Source organism: Rattus norvegicus, chromosome 2 (genome assembly GCF_036323735.1).
Source record: "Rattus norvegicus strain BN/NHsdMcwi chromosome 2, GRCr8, whole genome shotgun sequence".
NCBI classification, from domain to species: Eukaryota; Metazoa; Chordata; class Mammalia; order Rodentia; family Muridae; genus Rattus; species Rattus norvegicus.
Window position 1 is genome coordinate 42,800,033 of NC_086020.1, and position 18,394 is coordinate 42,818,426.

The 18,394-nt window shown below is 39.3% G+C and overlaps 1 protein-coding gene and 1 long non-coding RNA gene across 12 annotated transcripts in view; one reads left to right on the plus strand and one right to left on the minus strand.

The window, feature by feature from the left end:
* Pde4d (phosphodiesterase 4D) overlaps positions 1-18,394 on the plus strand; it is a 1,514,231-nt gene that overhangs the window by 1,051,696 nt on the left and 444,141 nt on the right. The window lies entirely within an intron of this gene.
* LOC120101082 (uncharacterized) overlaps positions 1-18,394 on the minus strand; it is a 31,029-nt gene that overhangs the window by 6,665 nt on the left and 5,970 nt on the right. The window contains exons 2-7 of one of the 2 annotated variants that reach the window (XR_005501465.2): positions 17,105-17,190; positions 16,636-16,707; positions 11,521-11,727; positions 9,153-9,239; positions 8,287-8,495; positions 817-1,204 (exon numbers count right to left, since the gene is read on the minus strand). This is a non-coding gene — a long non-coding RNA (uncharacterized LOC120101082). The remainder of the gene's footprint in view (positions 1-816; positions 1,205-8,286; positions 8,496-9,152; positions 9,240-11,520; positions 11,728-16,635; positions 16,708-17,104; positions 17,191-18,394) is intronic. The other variant, XR_005501467.2, reaches the window with a different exon arrangement.

Here is an 18,394-nt window from a genome sequence, read left to right on the forward strand (position 1 = left end):
ACTACAGTAGAGATTTAGAATAAATGGCATTAAAGATAAATGCCAATTGCTCCAGGAAGATATCATATCCCCTTTTCCAAGTGCTTTTATTTATGTTGTTCTAATCCTGCCCTCAATCCAGCCATCTTTCTTCGTAGGTGTGTCTGAAGGCATTATGATAAAGAATTTGGAGTTTGCAGTTTTGGACAATCTCCTGCAGCTTTAAATAGGTCAACTCTCTGAGGGTCTGTTTCCTTCTCTATAAAATAGAGTGGGAGCATGATATTTATTCTTATAAGGTTTTTACGGGGGACGAGGCGAGAACTCGGGGAAGACAACACAGTTTCTGACACATAGCAAACAACTAGCAAAACCTAGCTCTTCTTTTTCCTAAACAAGTCGATTCGGACCTGAAATAATGGGACAGTTAAAGTACATGGCTTGTTAACTGTCACTTGATAGCTCTACGTTCTCAGGGTCTGAGATTCAGATTCCTCATGCCCTCAGAGAGATAGTAGAAGCGGTCCAGCAAGATGTTTGTGAACATTGGAGGATGGAGTAGGGTGCCTTGCACCAAGCATTTTGCCAGGTTCTTGTCCTCATGACTCCGCTCCCATATTCACTGGAAACTTGGGGAATGCCAGAGGGCTGTGAGGGTCAGCCAAGGGAAAAGTTGAAGTGAGGTAGGAAGATTTAGTTCCTCCGGATTTCATTCACCCTTTGTCTATTAAACGGTAACTTACAACACTGGCCACTAAACTATTAACTCTACAGCTCACTTCAATTTTCCCAGCAGTACATAGTCGTTTTAACATGTGTTTGAGAAATCTCACTAACCTTTCATTGAGATGTTGCTCAAAACGCTGCATAATACTTCAAAGCACATATTCTTTAGAAGTAAGGCCCAAACAGCTCCCCTGTATCAAGAGGCGGGCTGTGAGGGTGGAGGCGAGCCAACGAGAAAGGTTTCTGCTGTCTACCTTACAACTATTCTTGAATTTCAGGGATTGCCTTCTGAGTCACTTATGGGCTGGAAAAAGATGGAGCCTGCTTGCTCTCTCACAGCTAGAAATCAAAGTTGCTCCTTGTTATTAGGAAGCAGTCAGTAGGAGTGCAGCATGGGCAGAGAGATCCCCGGTGTGTCTTCTGGGAGATGGAGACTACTTGATAGAAGGTGCATGGTCTCCAATCTCTTCCGTTTCCAACCTCTTACATTTCCCGCTTTCTGTTTCAAGAGAAACACATACAACTATAATGTGTGTGACTATTGGCTGAGAAGTTCTGTGGTGATAGGGGAAGTGGGGGACAAGTCCAAAAGAGAAATCAGGGAATGAGAGAGTCAGGAGAATCTGGATCCAGTCACCCATTTCTACCAAAACATAGATTTCTAATTTTGGTGCAAATCTAATATCTATTGTTTAAAACATGTTTTAAATGAATAGACCCTCAAAATGAGATGTTCTGAGAAAAAGTTTCTGAGCCTTTAATAAATAATTTATTATCATAAAAATGCTAGTTTCTGAAAAAAAAAGCCTCAACTTTGCAGTTCATAGTAAATACTGACTCTTTCAGTCAATCTATTAAAGGCATTTCATCTTAAATAATGCATTGGTAACCCCAATATGGTATTTCAAGACATTTCTGCTTAGAGGGCCCAAGATTAGTTCCCAAGACACACATCTGGTGACTCACAATTGAGGTTAACTATGGTACCAGAGAATCCTTTTCCTCTAGCCTCTAGGGGCATTTGTACTCATAGGCACAAAGCCCAATACACATTTTTTTTTTAATGAGAATAAATCAAATGTTAAGCTACAAAGAAGGATTCCTGCTTATATCAAGCAAGGTGACTCTATAAATGCACACATGGTTCGATATGAGAGAATTTTCTCTCAGAAGTCACACATTGATAGGTTAAAAGAGAAATCAGGAGCCCATGGAGATGACACAGTAGCTAAGAGCACCTACTGCACATGTATGAAGACTTAAGCTCAAATTCCCAGAGGCCACATGAAGCCAAGCATCAGTACCTGACCTTATAACCTAGATAATGGTGTGCAGAGTCAGGCAGAGAATGATAGCGCTCACTGGCTACCCTACATAGGTGAAACTGAGGGCTCTGGGTTCACTAACATAGCTATCCTTATGACCGAGAATAGTAGAAGACGGTGCCCAATGTTCTCACTTGACTTTCACATGGGTTCTCCTGTTGCACATGTCCCACTCGTACATGGACATATAACACATACACACACACACACACACACACACACACACACACACACACACACCACATATACACAGGCTGCATGCCACAAACACACACAGGCACACATACACAGGCACACACATACACACATAGCACACCAAAGACACACACACGGACACAAACACACACATACCAGGAAGAAGACATTAATGCCTGTAATTAAAAGGGGGAGGATGGACTTATACATTACAGATGCCAGTGTGGCATTTAACCAAAACTTAAAACTTAGTTCTCACTCATTGTTCTTATGTTAAATGTTAACAGGCACACTGAAATAGCAAAAGAGAAGGATAGCATCTGTCTCAATAGCTAGTCACATTGCTAAGTAGAAATCATGGCCATTAAAACCAGCATAAAAATAAGCACTATGATGTAATAGAATAATTGTACAGAAGGTTTTGTTTTTTATTTGGGTCAGTGTAGCAGTTTGACACATAAAAATTAGAATATGAATGGTTTTCTAACAACTTGAGTATTCATTTGGAAGAGCTGAAGGAATTAGTTGTAAGATAATTATGTTCAAAGTGGTAATTGGGTAAGACGACCAACTCTAAAATACATACAGAAATTTACTAGCTTATCAATTAAAAATTAATATTCAGTTAGAAACATAACAGAGAAGTAAACTGCCTTCCAAACAACATCCAATTCTAGACATCAAAATACACCGTTCTTATACCTTTCAGTGAAAATAATTTTTCTAAAGAAGAAAAGAATAAACCTTAAAAGACACATAGTTCCATCAAGTTAATCTTTAAAAATTAATTATAGAAAATAACATAATGTGTGCATTAGCATTTTATTGTTCATCTTGACAGCGTGTTTTTAAAAATCTAAGAAAGTAAATGTGTAAGAAAGTCAAAATAAAATTAAAAATTTAACAAATAAAGGAGTTTGTAGAGCTCATCACCGAAGAATGCATTTTACAAAAAGGTCAAACAGAATAGTGGTTTAGGTGAGGAATTAAGATATGGCAAAGAAGAGCCATGTTTTACGTGTGTGCAAGCATATATGTGAGTGTATATACATGATTATTGATCTATAAACATATATTTTCAATAGCATTTCAATTAGTTCATGAAAAGTATAGTTATTCAAATGCTAGCAAACTAACAATCAATCATTATGGAAAATACTATGAACTTAGATCCTCTTACTATCATTTACTTAAAAATATATGTTAGTTAAGATTTTAATTTAAGTAAAATTGGAATCTGGAAAATGTCAAATATATTTAATTAGGATAAAACTAAAAAGATATGTAAAATATTAAAATAAAACAAAGAAATATTTATTTTGGTGTAAGAAAAGCGTGGAAAAATGTCTGGTAGATATGGGTACATTAGAAAGTAAAGAGATATTATGGGATAATGGCACATGCCTTTCATCCCAGCACTCTGAGAGGCAGAGACAGGCAGATCTCTGAGCTAAAGGCCAGCCTGGTTTGCAAAACAAAGTGAGTTCCAAGATAGCCAGGGCTACACAGAGAAATATTATCTCCGTGTATATGTATAATATCACATTATATATGCACTTGTATATGTATTACATCATATATGTACACGTATGCATATATTATATGTATATATGCATATATTTCTGCCCATCTCAAATACCATAAATGCAATGTCACAGTCAGCAAAAGACAAACTACAGAAGCTGTTTTCAATGTTGCCAAAGGAAGATTTAATTCAATGTACGAGGAGCTCTGAAAAAACATTAAGAGCGAAGGTGACTGTCCTTACAGGAAAATCAACAGAATCAATTTCTAGATGAAAGCTCAGTAGCAGGAATAAAAGCCTAACCCAGAGAAAATCCAGTTGCAGTCATCGGTCATTGTCTCCTCTAATCAAAGTGTTCAAAGTGTAAAAACATGCACAGCACGAGCCAAATGGCAGTGCAGGCTAGAGCGTCCACCCACTGCGGGGAAAGTCTAAGGAGCTTTGAATTCATCAATAACTATGGGAAAAACATAGTTTACAAACTATCAATTTCATATCTCAAAATGCAGCCCAGGGAAACAACCAAGGCTGTGTGAAAGGGTTTATCCACATTATCGTATTGGGGGGGGAGGAGGCTGTGAGGAGAATGAACCCAATATCCAGAAGAGAGGCTTAGTTTAGTAATAACATACATGCATGTGATCAGTAAGTATAATATTCATTATGGGAGATATTTATGGAATGTAAAGTGAAAATTAATAAAATGTGAGCTTAGCTGTTAAAGAAGAGAATGATGTTAAAGTGAATCATGATGGTGTATGCCTTTAATTCCATAACTCGTAAGGCTGAGGCAGGAAGATTGTTTCAAGCCTACCTGGTTTGCATAGCAAGACCTTGTTTCAGCAAACACACACACACACACACACACACACACACACACACACACACACACACACACACACCCCATCTGGGAACATGGTCTCATAAGAAAATATAAGTATCTGTGCCTCAAAAATATTATAGTTAATTTCTGTATTCCTACTTAGGTTACTTCTAGAAATAGTTTCTTCCTGGGGGAAATGAAGAAATAATAATAGGTTGTTTCTAAAAGATTTTTAACAAAATGCTTCAAAATTCCCTGAGTAGTGGTGACTAATAACCTTGGGAGAATTTTAGAAATCTAACTTTGCAGTGATTAATAACTGAATAAAAGTGGGTTCAGCCCAAAGTTTACTTACAATTTGAACTACAGTATTTGTGTATTTGTGTGTGTGTGTATGTGTGTGTTCATATGTGTGTGTATGTGTGTGTTGTATTGTATGTGTGAGTATGTTAGGGATATGTGCATGTATGTGTGTGTTGTGTCTGTGTTCTCATGTGCATGTGTGTGTACGTATATGTGTGTGTGCATTGTGTGTGTGTGTGCGCATGTGTGTGTGTGTGTGTGTGTGTGTGTGTGTGTTGATTCCTGTGTCACAAATGTCTCTTTTGATGTGGGGTGGGATGAAGTCCGTGAAAACTGAGGTAGAATTTGGTGGCTTCCCCCTTAGAACTCCCATGCTTGTCACAGGATCTTATTAATGTAGGATACATACTGTTCATACTTACTGTTTGGAACCCTACTGAAAATGCTTGGTTCTGGTAAGACTCTGTAATCACAGCTCACACTGAGAAGCTGTAAGAGCTGTGACGATTGAAATAAATCCCGTCACTAAGTAGAGCTTTGTCTGTGCTTGAAGAATTTGTAGGAAGTGCCTGTACTATCATCATCTGAAGAATGACACCCAACTCTTATTTCTGGCAGATAGTTAAATGCCTGCAGAATTATAAAACGTGGTATTTTGGGTATTTCTTATTTACAATCCAAATGTTATTCCCTTTTCCAGTTTCCTGTCCATCAGCCCCCTAACCCCTCCCACTCCCCTTCTATATAAAACGTGGTATTTTGAATAGGTTCCAGTACCTTGAGATTATGAAATGAAATACACACTTGCGCACACACACACATACACACACACACACACACACACACACACACACACACACACACACCTGCATGCACATACGCACATGGTTTTAATTTGCTGTTCAATACTCCCCATTCACAATGGTTGCTTGGAGGCCATACGCAATGGCGAAGAGTGGCTTTTTAAAAGTGATCTGCCTTGTTCTTGCTTAACCTGGCAGACGTCATGAACTTCTAAGAGGGAGCATATTTCATTTGCCTTGCACCACCAAAGGACTTGGCCAGTGGCCTCTGTTTGTTCAATGCTAGTGTTGACAGGTGCTTTTGCCTGGGGAGCTCGTGGTGTTCTACAGGTTAGTCAGCAGTTCCCACAGCAGCCTTCATGCCTGAGAGTGAAACACGGATTCATGGGAGCTCCAGCTTCCCTCGCTCTTATTTCTGTTTACCTAGTGAAATAAAACAAACATGCCAGGTTCCCTCAAAGGACTGGCAGCAAGAAGTGCTAGTTCAATGTCATTGGGAATTTACTTCTTGTGTAAATAGATAAATTCCTATGAGGGAAATTTGCCACACACCCAACCGAGAAAAGACTACCTTCTGCTGAGGACCTGAGTCACCCCCTTTCTTCAGTTCTCTGCCACTGTGTCTTGTCCTTAACAAAACCCAACCATTCTTCACTCATTTTCTGCATCACTATTCTCAATTATTTTGATTGGTTTACAAAATACATAGACGATGTATATCTTCATTGATTAAGTAATAGTTAATATCCTACTAAAAAACACATAGTTTTAAATCGAGACTATTGGTCCATTGTGTTCAACTACGAATTTCCAGTACCAAGTGAGCACGTGGGAGGTGATTGTAATGAAGCAGTCTGTTGGATGGATGAATGAAGGAAGGAAGGAAGGAAGGAAGGAAGGAAGGAAGGAAGGAAAGAACAAATGAATGAATGAAATTGCTCAGTGGTGCTCTAAGACTCCATTCAAGTCTCTTTTTTACACTCAAGTTCGAAGGCAGCCAAGTGTAAATAAGCAAGACCAACTTGCAAGGTGAAGAGATTGCTATTATGTTCCTCGGTGTTAGAAACATCTACAAGATGAGAAGAAACACTAGTCAGAGGTTTTGCTCCCATCAGTTGCAAGAACAGAAACCAAGTTTAAACTGACTTCAAAAATAAAAGGAAAAAATTGCTAAACAGATGATGTTACGGAGAAGTTGGAAGTTAGTTCTTATGGTTGAAAACATGTTCCAGATCTTCTCATGAGGTGCTTAGAAGGGCTCTTCTTTCCCTCTTTTCCTCTCTCCTCCCTCTGCCTCCTGAACCTCTTCAAAGGTTCCCTTGTGGGAACAGAGAGGGAAGCATCATTCTTGCTGGTCCTTGGAAGAGCATCTGCTTCCAATTGCTAAGAGATACTTAGCAAAGACTCCAGCATCAAAGATGTTTCATTTCAGCTGCTTATCATTTTCTTCCTGTTCCCTTCCACAGACTAGCTAGAGCCAACAAAGAATGGAGTACTAATGCAAATGTAAGAGGGTGGACATCAGGACTAACTCCCCAGTAAAGTGATCATAAAATCACAGTTTGACTGGATTGGTAGGGAGACACAATTCTCACACAAATGATGTTTAGTTGTGCTGTAGTGTGTGAGAAAGGCGTGCCTGGTCTTAGCTTTTACACCAGCCCCTTTTAACTATTTGCTCACTTTAAATAACTAAATCCAATATTTACTCAGCAATATGATATATCAGGCTACATACCAAGTATAAAACTGTGCTCAGGACTTACTCCATTGACTAGCTAATTCAGTGTTGAAGGAAAAAAAAGGAAGAAAAAAAGATCAGTGGGTGACCAAATCTAAATCAGAAATTTTAAGACACAATATTCTACCATATTGCCATCTTCTCTTTCCTTCTGGTCCTTTGAGACTTGTGATCACTTTGAAATTGTTCCAGGGCTGTGAAGCGAGATTTGGACTAAAAGAGATTTCTCTAGGAACTCCTTTCCTCTCATCACCCAGTGAAACTGGGGTTGGTATTCATATCCTACCCATGTGCAATGCGATTTCTCACTTGCATGGGTTTGGGGGTAAGAGGGAGAAAGGGAACGTACTATCAATGGGCTTGTCATATGTCAACTAGTCACAAGGTGCAGTGAGCTTGCGAAGAGTAAATATGACATAGCTCAAGTCTAGCTGGGATGTTGATGGGATGCAGGCACTTTGACTTTGTGGGTCTTTTTCTCTCCCATCAAAAATAAGATTATTGTATTGCTATAGTGATGTAAAGTTAATATAATCTGTACTAGATTCTATTCATTTCAAACACTTTTTTAAGCACTTGAAAATGTCATGGGCCCTTGGTGAAGCCTCTATGATGCTACTATAAGGCTTTCTTTTTGGTCTAAAATTTAAAAAAATCATTCTTTCTTTAATTTTGGGTTTTCATACATATATACAATGAAATATGATTATGTTTACCCCTCATTTCTCCCACACAGCTCTCCCATTTTTCCTTCAACATTTGCCTTAAACTTCATCCTTTTGGTTCTTTGTTTTCAATAAATCTACTCAGTCCAGTTAGTCCCATCCATTTGTGCATGGATGTGAGGCCATGCACTGGAAACCTACCAGTGGCTACATCTTCCGTAAAGCTGATTCTCTCTCCCAGTCTCTATTCTGGGGCCTGGAGATCATCTCCCTCGTGGTGAGTGTGCCGGTTTGTTTTTTCAGACGAACTTGATTAAAATCTGGTCACTCTGAGTGGGTATTTGGTACATGGTTCAATCCTCTGCTCTCTGTCTGCTGTTCATCCTTCTGGTTTGAATGTGTTCTTCCTGCTAACATTAGTTGCTACAGGTAAGCACTCCAAGCACTCCACTGCTGTAGCACATCTTTACCAACAACCCCTGAGGCTCCTGCCTGCACGTTCCCCACAGAGCATTTCCTTTTCTCCATGAGTTTTTATTCCTGAATGACTAATGTCACGAACCGTGACACCAGACACAATTGCATTTACACTGTAAATTTGTACAATGTGGAAAAGCTAGAAATATTTATGCAGAGAGCACTTAGAATTCACTTGAAATAATTTGTCAAACTGTTGGCCCACTTCTCCCGCAATGCAGGTGAAAGTCAATCTACTACATAGGAACGTAAATGCTCATTCGCGATCAGGCACTTGCCTTTCACACTGCCTTGCATCTGAAGACAGTTATCTGTTATCTGTTTAGGAAACAGAGCCAACGAGAATTCAGAAATTTCATAAATACTTATTTTCTGAAAAAGTCCTGGTTGAGAACTGTCTAAGATCAGCCAGACAATGAATTTCACACCCATCCTTCCAAGCATCACTAGTAAACTGCAACTTAAAAAAAATGGGGGACCTATCCAAGCAAAGATTTCTGGGTTGAAAATCAGCCCCGCCGTTTTCTGGCTTCACAGTACCCATGTGCTCCTCATACTGCTGACAAAGGTGGAAAAAGTGAGATTCTTACCATTAAGCTGCAGCGTGGGGTGGGTTCAAGAGCACTGTCTTAACAGCTGAAGGCACTGTGGCAGAAATGAGTCTGAACGCTGAGACACTGAAACAAGATCAAATTGGGGGGCTTAACTAGTGACTTTTACTTCACGGGGTTAACCAGTCCCGGTTGCTTTCTCTCTCCACTTCTGAATTTCATTTGCTTTGTGGGAGAGTGGATATCAGTCCAAGAAGATTGCCGGGTTTGAATGTATAAATTGGTTCTAGCATAGAACCCAGGATGGACTGATTACATGTATTTCGACACCGTCACGTTTCTCGTTTGTTTTCTGAAAACAAAACAAAGAGAAATGAAGAACAATGCCATCAGCTTTTCAAATGATCTCTACATGAAAGAGAGAACACTGTCTCTAAATATGCCAGAGGTTCAATGGGAGAATATATATGAATTAGCCCAGGAATGGAACCAGCGTCTCCTTTCACTCCATAACACAAAATATTCCAAACAAGACAAACAATATGCTGCTATATAATATGAATGGTCAAATCTTTATGTTTCCATCTTCACATGTATGTGACAGAGGGAGTTCTTACAAAGAAAAATAAATTTGTATTTACTGGGTCAATTTGTAAAAACAAGTAAGCTAACACTGGGGGAAGGTATGGTCTCATATGGAGGGACTGTCTCTATGTTCTGCCTATGAATTACTGCCCTGGGTGGGGGTTGCACTTCAGGTATGTACTACACTCCTCATGATATCTAAAGATGTGTGCATTAGCTTCCTAGCAGCTACTTCACCCTCAGCACTTCCTACACAGAGGACTTGCAATTAGTAGCCCCTACTGACCAACCACAGATCAACTGAGGTGTCCTATGATTGTAAGGATCTCTCTCCATTGCTCTGAATGTCACTAATAGAGATGGAATTCCTTGCTTTGCCTTTTCTCGTCTGTGTTACCAGCAACAAAGACTCCTTCTTGTCAGTAAGATGCTGACTTTAATGACTGAGTCCTAGGAACATGGCCAGAAAGTCTTCCTCTGCAATGGACAGAAGGACAGCAGGACAGGAGGAGGACACCAGACTTTGTCAGTGCCTTTCTTTGTCTCAGCAACAGACCAAGACAGCTTTGCCTAAATCAAAGCCACCTTGGCCTTTGGCATTCCTGTAACTCGTGCTCTCTGGCATGGGAAGGACTAGCGTCAATGGGGTAATTTAATCCTTGAGAGCCTTTGATGAATGAGTAAAGCCAGGAGTTTGGTGCCAGCTCTACATTCCGCGTGCCTAGTTTCCTCTGGTGCAAAAGCCCGGAGACGATGGATGGTCTGTTTCCACATATCACCTCCTGTCACTGCTGAGGGATTTATGGTCTGCTCACCTCAGTTGTAAGGAGGGTGTGGAGGTTTTTGATGCCCCAGGTCTAAAGATATTTAGCACTGTGTTTGTTTTTCCGGGACTACAGTTTGAAAACTCAGGGAGCAAATAGACAGCAAAGAATTTACACAACAAGCTCCTAATGTCCCCCCACTTAGTGACTATCTTTCTTATCTGCCTGTTCTAGGCACACTTATCCACACAACTTTCAGTTTCATGGCCTTCATTGACTTGTTACTGTCTAGTAGATTTTTCTCTTTAAAAGAAGACACAAGAAGAAGGCTCTGAGCAGGGTAAGGGAGACAATGGAGGGAGGGGGAAAGGTATGAAAATAAGAAGTAACATCATATACATGTATGAAACTATCAATCAATAAGAAAAGAAAAGTACCAAAGATGACGTAGTTACGTGAAATGAAAGAGGGTGTTTGTGTGTAAAGTTTGCCTGACCTGGAAGTTCAGAAAGTTCCCATAATGAAAAGGTCTGGCTTGTGGGTGGGCACCCTTCCATCCAGACAGGCAGGAATGTGGTGAGGCGGCCAGGAGACACATGGGCTGTGGTCACCAATACAGGCGCTTAGCTAGAGAACCCTACCTGGGTTTGCTCACCTTTTCTGAATGAAGATCAGGCACTTGATGTTAGGCCTCTCCAAGATTCTTTTGTGTCCTTACAGTTTTCTTTTCTTTTCTTTTTACTTTTTCTTTTCTATCCTACACACACACACACACACACACACACACACACACACACACACACACACACACACAAAACCTGCACATGGAATCCCTTTGGCCATGAGAGTTGAATGTGAACATAGATTTTATTATTGGTGGGGACAGTCACCATGCCCTTACTTTACTCCTCACAATCTCTCTTCTAAAAATTTGTTCTTTCAAATAAGCATTGGAGCCTAAAGGAATCCACTGGGACATTTGAACAATTAACCTGGACTGGGTGTCTTCAAAGTGCTTGCTGAAATACAGTCATAGAACTCAGCCTAACCCACTGTACCTCGCCTTCCTCTGCTTTTGGGCACATTGATTCTTGTTACCATGCCAACACCTGGGAGCACCGGGATTTATATCTCTGTTAGTGACGAAATACCCGGCTGGCACGAACCCAAATTTTGCAGCTGGCTATTAATTGAAGAAAACTGTTTTCTCAGTCCTCAGTCAAACACGATCTGATTCAGCAGATCCTTCTTGCTTCCATTCTTTCCTTTATAAAAAAAAAAGAACCATGAATACTTGACTTTGCACAGGGTGGCTCAGAAATGAGCCAAGAGCATACAGACTGGTGGTGGTAATGCTTTCTGAGGTGTTCTTGCCAATTAAATTTTATTTCTAGAAGAGTTTGGACAGAACATTTAGGGGGCTGTCATATTGTCCAGTAAAAGGACATACTGTCGCCTCAATTTGGTCTTATGTACTACACAATTTGTTCCCAAAGTAATTTCAACAAAATTTCAAATTCTGTCATCAGAAGGGAAGGTACTGCTCTCATGAGCTGATTATATCCTTAACATATACATTCCGACTGTGGTTTATGCTAAATACATCATCAAATGGCATTTATAATGGCATAGATACTCTATGAATCCATATAATAATAATAATAATAATAATAATAAATGTAACATATACATATATACATGTAATATATGGTATGTGGCATGCCAACAGTTTTGATGGGTGAATTTTACTATTAAATAAGAAGCTACTGTTCATGAAATGATTCAGAATGGTAAATATTATAGAACTTTTACCTAAAATGAAATTCCCTGTGGAAATGAGGCAGTGGAATTCTTTTGGAAGTACTAAAAATTAGTACATCTACTTGATCTTAATTGAGTAGAACAATTCTCTAGTTATACTATTCCAGGAAAATATGCTGCTATACTAAGGGCCTCTCTGTGCTTCCTCTACATCGATTCCTGTACTCAACATTCACTCTGCTTTCTGGATGCTGAAGTGCTAGTCATTATTATTCATTGAATCCTGAAAATGAACTCAAGATGGCAAAATTGTGCTATGTCAGGGTTTAGAGACTCTGTTGGGGGTTCAGTGGGACCTGACCAATAGGGAAAGAAATTGTAAAAAAACAGAAAGTGGCAAAAATAAAATAAAATAAAATAAAATAAAATAAAAAAGCATTAGGTTATAGCAGAAGAGACCCAGGAGAACCGGTTTATCCCAGTTCATCCCTGAATACAAGACTTGTGAAATGGTATCAAAGGTCCTGAGATAGTCCAACTTGGGTGACAGAAGATACAACGCTACCCCAGGCAAGAAAACATTATAAGCGAGGGTGGAGGTTGGGGGTGGAAAAAGTAGAATATGGCATTCCTCCAAATGTGGATCTCACTACTGTGAACTACTTGTGCCTGAGGCTCTTACAATGGCCACCTCCCTAGGAGGGCCCTTGCATGCATGCGGGCAGGCTGAGCTGCACTGTATCAGTTCAGCTGAGGAAGATGTGAAGCTGAGTCTGTGGGTACCTGTGCAAAACAGCTCCTCGAATTTCAATAAACCATTGATATCAAATAGCAATTGCTCTTATCCTATCCCCTCGCTTCAAAAACGCTGAGAAAATAATTGAAGCCAAAGTCTATTCGTATATAAAGGAGAGAGTAGACAGTCTCTGATGGGGAAGGGGCTCTTTCTCATATAAAATCTAAAGTCTTGTCCTTAGGTTTATTGTCAAAGCATGAAACCAGGGATACATCTGGAAAGATAACTGGAAGTGTTCCTCAGAGCCCCATGTGTTTTTGTCTGGCCCAGTTGTCTCTTAGTTGAGGTTAGAGCCTTTATATTTTTGCACTCTAATTAATTCCTTTCATCTGTAGCAATAGTTTTTGATATTATTTAATTTATAAACTTTGGTATCATGTTACATTCCAATTTTTCTTGTGTTTTTCTTAATTTTTATTTTGTTTTATTTTATTTTTGGTCTCTCTGTGTGTGTGTGTGTGTGTGTGTGTGTGTGTGTATGTGTGTGTGTGTGTGTGTCTGTTTTTCCTGAAACCAAAACAAAAAAAAAGTTTGGCAACAAATATTACACAAATTAAGCATTTTCCATTTTCTTAGAACTGTTTTTATTTTTGTATTTTTTTTCAAGACAGGGTTTCTTTGTGTAACCTTGGCTGTCATGGAACTCACTCTGTAAGACAACCTTGGTTTTGAATTCACATAGATCTGAGATCAAAGGCATGCACCACCACCACCACCTGGCATCCAAAATTATAGGAATAAAATAGTAATCAATATAGGCTTGCATAAAAAAGACAAAAATAAATAAAAAACAAAAAAACAAAGGAAGAAAAAACAACTCGAGCTTGAAGTTTGCAAAAACCATTACTAGGGATATTCCTCTCTTTTTTAAAAACATGGAAAGAGCCTTTGCTCTACTCTGCTAATACCATGAGTGATGAGCATTCATGTTGCCTATTAATAAGACTGGCATACGTCTATCGGGTTTAAGCTCTCTCATCTCAAGGTCCCCTTGTGGCTACATTTTCACTGTTTGAAGCACTCTAATGTAATGTTGTAATGGTGAGAATCACCGAAATCCTCTAGACTGAGAGATCAAAACCACCGCCTTGTAAAAGAGACTTAAGGCTGGTGCTGCAAAGTATCCCAGGATGCCTTGAGACTGTTGCTCTAAGTTAAAGCAAAGAAGAAGAATGCTGTGAAAGAACTAAAAATCTTCTCCTTGCTTCTGTAGCTACGAGAATTCAGAAATGAGCAGTGGAGTAGAGGAGGAAGTAGAACTTAAAATGAGCTTATGTGTGGGCCCTCATTGTCTTCGGACTCACAAAGGGTTGCACCACCACCCTATTAGACAATGCTCTCACATCTCCTTCCAGTTTAATTGCCTGTTTGACTTCTGAACAAAGAAATCACCATCCAGGCAAAAGTACCTTTGCTGTGGAAGGTCAAACCCCTTAGGAAAGGTTTTTATCCTGTTTTGGTTTTGTTTTTTGTTTCTATGTCTTTAAAAAAGCACTTACAAAAATAAGATTTTCCATTTGTATTCTGTTTTATTAATTTTAAGGAAATGATGAATCCTTATATATGTAAAGTTTTAGCACCAAAAACTTTTAGAGATTTAGACAGCAGTTCTAATTCAGATTAGATAATGGTAGTCGAATATTGATAACAAAAGAAAGAAGGAAGAGAGACAAGAAGGCAAAGCATCATTATGAAACTACACAGATACCCAATCAGCTCATATGCCAGAAGCTGTGTATATAAGTTACATCTCTAGATGAGCAGCAAGAATATCACATGGGACCTAGTTAAAAATACAAACTCTCTGGTCCCATTGTAGGCCAAAGGGGCAGGAAAATACACAGCTGGGCCCAGAAATTCTCATTTACCAAAGACCTGAGAAGACTCTGGTATAGCTTATAGCATGAGAGCCACTGGCTCCAGTGACATAGAATAAATAGTTCTATTTATTTCCGTAGGATGGATTTGATGCTGGCCGCAAATGTAAGGAAGACTGTAGTATCCACACTATAAGTACAGATGTGTATTAGCAGCACTGTTTCAGTGGAAACTCAAGTTAGTCTCTTTCACCTGTTTTAAAATTTCTCATTGTATTAAGCAGCAAGCAGAGAAGTGCAGTGAGCTATTTATATAATTATGTAGACATAATGAAGTTTGTTCTGGCAAAAAGAAGCCTACCTCATGGAAAAACCTTCAGTAATATTCTGTCTAGACCAAATATTCATTTTAGGGGCTAGACACACAAAAGAAAATTACCTTCTTCATCAAGCACAAGGGAAATGATGTTTTAATTCTGCAGAGAAGTAATTTTGTTTTCTTGGAGAAATGGGCAGACTGATATTAATAATTGAATTTACGTCTCAAGTATAATGATGGCTGCTCTGGTTCTTGCTGAGGTTGGAAGAAGTAGAGGGGGGAAAATGAAGTTGAGAGGGCTGAGGAAATGGTTTGCCTGACCAAGCACTCACACACAAGCATGAAGACCTGGGTTCAGATCTGAGCACACACATAAAAGCCGTGTGCTACAGCGTATATCTGTATTCCCCAGGAAGAAGGAGCAAGATTAGGAACACTAAAGCTCTTTGGCCAGCATTCTCGCCAAACAATGTGAGATGCACATTCAGCATCGGCGTGCAATTACAACAGGGTATGTGATCACTTTCCACATGAAGGAGAAGAATGATGTGATGCAGGCAGTGCCAATTCTAGACTCCAACAAATTAGGCCAGGGTAGGTATTAGGAGGGAGGAGACACTGCAGCTACCCTGATAAAAAACAAGTCAACTAGACCAGGGCAGAAGAGTCAGGGTCAAAGGCATATGCAGAGTTCTAAAGTGGACTTGTCCCCCAGCACATGACTTCCACCTGGTGGATTCTGGGGTAGGGAGGAAGTGGCTCAGAGTCTGGAGAACTACAGTAGATAAGGCTGAGCAGAAGCAGGGACTTTGTTCCAACACAGGGGAACTTTGTGGTTTAGGAATTATTTGCAGAAAAAAAAAAGGATGGCGTGATGGCATTCTGTGCTGGAATAAAGGCCAACAGGGACATTGACCCAGTAATTCAGCCATGTGGGCATAGCCTGACCCAGCTCAGGACACTGAAAACAAAAAGGTTTAGAAATGTTATTCTGTGCGTCTTTAGACCTGGCAATTCACTGGATTTGAAGGCTGTGGAGGGAAAACTACATTTCTTTCATTCAGGGTAGCTGGATGGATGGAAGGCTTGTACTAGGGTAGGGGAGTCAAGAAAGCAGGTTTTAGGAAGAGTTCGTCTATTGCGTTCTGCTGAGCAGTTTCTGAGACCCTGTAACTTATTAATTGGAGAGGCTTCTAGAGCAGGAAGAAAGGAACACAGGCCTGGAACTCAAATAATGTCACATTCCTGTCTGCATTGTCCTCTAACCACAAAAATAAACCCCAACACTTCGATGCAGAGGCTAAGACCAAAGGCCATTCTTTATGTCCCCAGTGACCCCACAACCACCACAGTGATATGGGCACTACTCCAGATGCCAGTTTTAAATGCTGCACGCATGGAAGAACTGCACAATTCTGAAACAAATAAAAAGGAAAGACAGCTAGAAAGCAATTTGGTTTGTTCAATAAAATCTACTTACCAAAAAGTCAGGTCTGTTGTCTGTCACTTGGTTTATTGTACTTCAACAACGGAGGATGCCAGAGAACTTGGGCTATAAGAGAACACCTCATTTTCGTTAGGGTTAATTTCTTGTAATAAAACATGAATTTGCTGTAGACCTTCGGTTTGGTAAAAGTAATAATAAAAATAAATGAACGCTAGGATAGCCAGTGTGAAGTAGGTACTCCCATGTTGAGAAAGACAACACAGCTCTCCATATTGATGATGTCCACTGCATTTGAACTAGAGGACTTTAATAGAATGAGATTCTTTTTTGTCATATCAAGGAAGTACTTAAGATGTCACGTGCTTTTTGAATAAAACAGGTACAAACGTTAAATCTTCACAAGAAGCTAAATGCTTCTTCTCTGTGGATATCTGATATCCTGTATATGTATGTATTCAGTACTATATCCAGTGTAGGTGTTTTCTTCTCAGATTTGAATTACCTTAAAATGAATCCACTTTGAGCACTTTCAATGTTTCTTCCTTTTTTCTTTATGCCTTCTAGTGTATTTTTTGTTTCTCTATAGTCCTATAAAATTTTAAAATAATTATATAAGTGTGTGGGGAAAATAGTCCAGCCCTGTATTTCAGACATTTTGATGATTTCAGAGCAGTCTAGTTACACATCTGTCAGCATTTCCACTTGCTAAGTTTCAATTGCCAGAGAGCTTCACAAAACTCAACCTAAACAATGTGATACTGTCTTAGGACACCAACTTGACAGATGTGTTCATTGTCTGCAGGCATGTGTAGAATCTTCACTGAGTATAAGGCACTGGAAGATACCATGTACTTAGCAATTACAGGACTTTCAGGACCTGCCATTTATAAGCATAAAGAAAAACTAAACCTCCTCCAAATGTTATTTTGTATTTATAGCCCTTCTATCTATCTATCTATCTATCTATCTATCTATCTATCTATCTATCTATCTATCCATCCATCCATCCATCCATCCATCCATCCATCTATCTATCTATCTATCTATCTATCTATCTATCTATCTATCTATCTATCATCTATAGATAGATATATAGATATAAAATAAAGAAAACAATTAAGTATAGTCTGATATAGATAGTGTTTATGAAGGACAGCTTTAGGGTCTTAGGGTCTACATGTTGATGTAGGTTATACATGTGAATGTAGATAAATTAAACTGTGCTGTCATGTTTTCTTCAATGATTTGTATTAAGTGTTTACTCCCTTCGGGAAACATTGGAAATTCTTGTACTAATAATAGGACTCATGTGCTTTCATAATATCACCTCATGTGGTTTTACACTATGACCATGAGGTCAATACAGTAGCGTGACCGTAGATACACAAATAGGCTGAATGAAACATGAATATAAAATTGAAAAAGCTTCACGTGTTTTTAAGCAGTAGTTCTTATCTACTTTAGATTACCTGAGGAACTTTTAAAAAATTTGATACCCAGGTCAGATACCTGATTCAATGACACTAAAATTTCTGGGAGGTAATGCCAAAATCCTCGTGAGGAGGCCGTGTTCTGTTTTCACAGTTTAAATGTCTAGTTTTCAGGATAAACTGCTCACGAGGATTTTGGCATTACCTCCCTAACTATTGACTCACTTTTATTTGTCGTTTTTATAAGCAAACGTGTTTTTCATCCACAACATCCATCCTGTTTGGAGCTTCGCTTTCATTTGCTAATTACATAACCAGCTTGAGGGGATAAGCACACCTCGTGGAGCTCTTTTAGTCTGTCC